Genomic DNA, 5000 nt, shown 5'->3' on the forward strand with positions numbered 1-5000 from the left:
CACAGACAGACAGTCATACAGACAGAGACAGACATAAAGAGAGACATAGACAGACAGACAGACAGACAGAGACAGACAGACAGACAGACAGAGAAAGACAAACAGACAGAAAGACAGGCAGACACAGAGAGACAGATAGAGACAGACAGAGACAGACAGACAGACAGAGATAGACAGACAGACAGAAAGACATAGACAGAGAGACAGACAGACAAACAGAGACAGACAGACAGAGACCGAGAGACAGACAGACAGAGAATGACAGGCTGAAAATGACATACAGACATACAGACAAACAGACAGACAGAGGCAGACAAAGACAGACAGACAGAGAGACAGAGAGAGAAAGACAGACAGAGACAGACAAACAAGCAGACAGAGAGAGAAAGACAAAAAGACAGACAGACAGAGACAGACAGACAGACAGACAAGTAGACAGACAGAGAGAGACAGACAGGCAGACTGACAGAGACAGACAGAAAGAGAGACATAGACAGACAGAAAGACAGACAGAGACAGAAATACTGACAAACAGATACAAGCAGACAGGCAGGCACAGACAGACAGACAGAAACAGACAGACAGACAGACAGAAACAGACATAGAGACAGACAGATACAGGCAGACAGACAGGCGGAGACAGACATACAGACAGACAGATATAGGCAGAAAGACAGGAAGAGACAGACAGGGACAGACAAACCGACTGACAAAGACAAACAGAAAGAGAGACAGACAGAAAAACACAGACAAACAGACAGACACACAGAGAGAGACAAACAGACAGACATGCACACTGACAGAGACCGACAGAAAGAGAGACATAGACAGGCAGACAGAAAGACAGAGACAGACAGACAGACAGACAGACAGAGGCAGACAAACAGACAGGTAGACAGATAGAGACAGACAGAAAAACATACAGACAGACAGACAGAAAGACAGGCAGACAGAGACAGACAGATAGAGACAGCCAGAGAGACAGAGACAGACAGACAGACAGAGATAAACAGACAGACAGAATGACATAGACAGAGAGACAGACAGACAGACAGAGACAAACAGACATACTTACAGAGACAAACAGACAGGCGGGCAGAGACAGACGGACAGACAGAGACAGACGGACAAAGAGAGACAGACAGACAGAGGCAGTCTGTCTGTTTGTCTCTGTCTGTCTGTTTGTCTGTCTGTCTCTGTTTGTCTGTCTGTTTTTTCTGTCTGTACGGCTGTCACTGTTTTTCAGTCTGGCTGTCTTTCTGTCTGTCTCTGTCTGTCTTTCTGTCTGTATTTCTCTGTCTGTCTGTCTCTTTGTATGTCTGTCTCTGTCTGTCTGTCTGTTTGTCTATCTGTCTTTGTCTGTCTGTTTGTCGGTTTGTCTGTCTCTTTCTGTGTTTTTCCGTCTTTCATTTTCTGTCAGACTGACAGAGACATACAGAAAGAGAGACAGAGACTGACAGACAGACATACAGACAAACAGACAGACAGAGACAGACAGACAGACGGAGTGAGACAGACAAATAAAGAGACAGACCAGAGAAAGACAGACATAAAGACAGATAGACAGACAGAGACAGACAGGCAGAGACAGACAGACAGACAGAAAGATGGACAGACAGATATACAAAGACCGACAGACAGACAAACAGACAGAGATAGACAGAAAGGCAGATAGACAGAAAAAAGACAGACAGAGACAGATAGACAGACGGAGGCAGACAGACAGAGAAGGACACACAGACATACAGACAGAGACAGACAGAGACAGACAGACAGACAAAGACAGACAGACAGATAGAGAGACAGACAGACAGACGGAATGAGATAGAAAGACAAAGAGACAGGCAGAACAGACAGACAGAAAGACAGAGACGGACAAACAGAAGGACAGACATATATACAAAGACAAAAAGACAGACAAACAGACAGAGACAGACAGAAAGGTAGATAGACAGAAAAAAGACAGACAGAAACAGACAGAGACAGACAGACAAACAGACAGAAGCAAACAGACAGACAGATAGAGACAGACAGAAAAACATAGAATTACAGACAGACAGAAACAGACAGAGACACACAGACAGAGACCGAAATACAGACAGACAGAGAATGACAGACAGAAAGAGATAGAAAGACAGACAGAAACATAGACAGACAGACAGACAGACAGGGACAGACAGAGAGAGACAGACAGAAACACAGACAGACAGACAAGGACAGACAGGGAGAGACAGACAGAATAACAGACAGACAGACAGAGACAGACAGATGTACAGAGAGAGACAGACAGACACACCGACCGAGACAGACAGACAGACAGAAACAGACAGATAAATGGACAGAGAGACAGAGAAAGACAGACAGACAGACAGACAGACAGACAGACAGACAGAGACAGGCAGACAGACAAAGACAGACAGACTGCAGACAAAAAGAAAGACATAGACAGACACACAGACTGAGACAGACAGACAGAGAAAGACAGACTGGCAGCCAGACAGAGACAGACTGGCAGACAGAGAGACAGAGAGAAAGACAGACAGAAGGACAGACAGACAGACAGATATACAAAGACAGAAAAACAGATAAACAGGCAGAGAAATACAGAAAGGCAGACAAACAGAGACAGACATATAGACAAACATCCTGAGATAGACATCCAGACAGAGGCAGACTGACAGACAGATAGAGACAGACAGAGAGACTGAGAATGACAGACAGACAAAGACAGACAGACATACAGAGACAGACGGAAAGACACAGAGATACAGACAGACAGGCAGAGAATGACAGACAAAAATGAAAGACAGACGTACAGACAAACAGACAGACAGAGACAGACAGAGACAGACAGAAAGACAGACAGATAGAGACAGAAAGAAAGACAGACAAGCAGACAGAGACAGACAAACAAAAACAGACAGACAGACGGAGACAGACAGACATATACAGGCAGACAGACAGGCAGAGACGGACAGGGGCACACAGACCGACTGACAAAGACAGATAGAAAGAGAGACAGACAGACAAACACAGACAGACAGACAGACACACAGAGACAAAAAGACAGACAGACAGACTGACAGAGAAAGAGAGACATAGACAGACAGACAGAGACAGACAGACAGAAAGACAGAGAGAGAGAAACAATCAGGTAGACAGATAGAGACAGACAGAAAAACAGACAGACAGACAGAAACAGACAGACAGACAGACAATTAGACAGACAGAGACAGACAGACAGAAAGACAGACAGACAGACACAGACAGATAGAGACAGACAGAGAGACAGAGACAGACATACAGACAAACAGATGCAGGCAGACAGACAGGGGCAGACAGACCGACTGACAAAGACAGACAGAAAGAGAGACATACAAAACTTATAGAGACAAACAAACAGGCGTGCAGAGACAGACGGGCAAACAGAGATAGACGGACAGAGAGAGACAGACAGAGACAGACAGACAGACAGTCTGTCTGTTGGTCTGTCAGTCTCTGTTTGTCTGTCGGTTTTTTCTGTCTGTATGGCTGTCTGTGTCTGTCAGTCTGACTGTCTGTCTGTCTGTCTCTGTCTGTCTGGTTGTCTGTTTCTCTGTCTTTCTCTGTGTGTCTGTCTGTCTGTCTGTTTGTCTGTCTGTCTCTCTGTCCCTGTATGTCTGTTTGTCTGTCTGTCTATCTGTCTCTGTCTGTCTGTTTGTTGGTTTGTCTGTCTCTGTCTGTCTGTCTGTCTGTCTGTCATTTTCTGTCAGACTGACAGAGACAGACAGAAAGAGAGACAGAGACTGACAGACAGACACAGACAGACAGACAAAGACGGACAGACAGAGACAGACAAACAGACAGGTAGAAAGATAGAGACAGACAGACAGACAGACGGAGTGAGACAGACAGACAAAGAGACAGACAGAAAAAAAGAAAGAGACGGACACAGGGACAGACAGAAGGACAGACATATATGCAAATACAGACAGACAGAAAAACAGACAGAGACAGACAGACAGGCAGATAGACAGAAAAAAGACAGACAGACAGACAGACTGAGACAGACTAACAGACAGAAAGACAGAGGCAGACAGAAAGATAGACAGAGACAGACCAACAGAGACACAAAGACAGAAAGACAGAGATTGACAGACAGACATTGACAGACAGACATACAGACAAACAGACAGACAGAGACAAACAGAGACAGACACACAATTAGAAAGACAGACAGAGAGAGAAAGACAGACAGACACATAGACAGACAGACAGACAGAGAATGACAAACAGACAATCAGACAGAAAGAAACAGACTGAAAAATAGACAGACAGACAGAGACAGACAGATAGACAGAGACAGACAGACGTACAGAGAGAGACAGACATACAAACCGACAGAGACATACAGACAGACAGAGACAAACAGACAGACGGAAAGACAGACAGAGAAAGACAGACAGATACAGACAGACAGAAAGACGGACGGACATAGAAAGACAGACAGCAGACAGAAAGAAAGAAATAGACAGACAAACAGACAGACAGACAGAGAAAGAAAGACAGGCAGCCAGACAGAGACAGATTCACAGACCGAGATACAGAGACAGACATATAGACAGAGACAGACAGAGAGACAAACAGACAGAGACAGACAGAAAGACAGACAGAAGGATAGACAGACAGATAGACAGATATACAAAGACAGACAGACAGACAAACAGACAGAAACGCAGACAGACAGAGACAGACATATAGAAAGACTGCCTGAGATAGCCGGCCAGACAGAGGCAGACAGAAAGACAGATAGAGACAGACAGAAAGACTGAGAATGATAGACAGACAGAGACAGACAAACATACAGAGACAGACAGAAAGACAGAAATATACAGACAGATAGAGAATGACAGACAGAAAATGACAGACAGACATACAGACAAACAAACAGACAGAGACAGAATGAGACAGACAGACAGACAGATAGAGACAGAAAGACAGACAGACAAGCAGACAGAGCC

The sequence above is a fragment of the Artemia sp. Qi Xiang Cuo genome, chromosome 6, assembly GCF_049724085.1.
Source record: "Artemia sp. Qi Xiang Cuo chromosome 6, ASM4972408v1, whole genome shotgun sequence".
NCBI lineage: Eukaryota > Metazoa > Arthropoda > Branchiopoda > Anostraca > Artemiidae > Artemia > Artemia sp. Qi Xiang Cuo.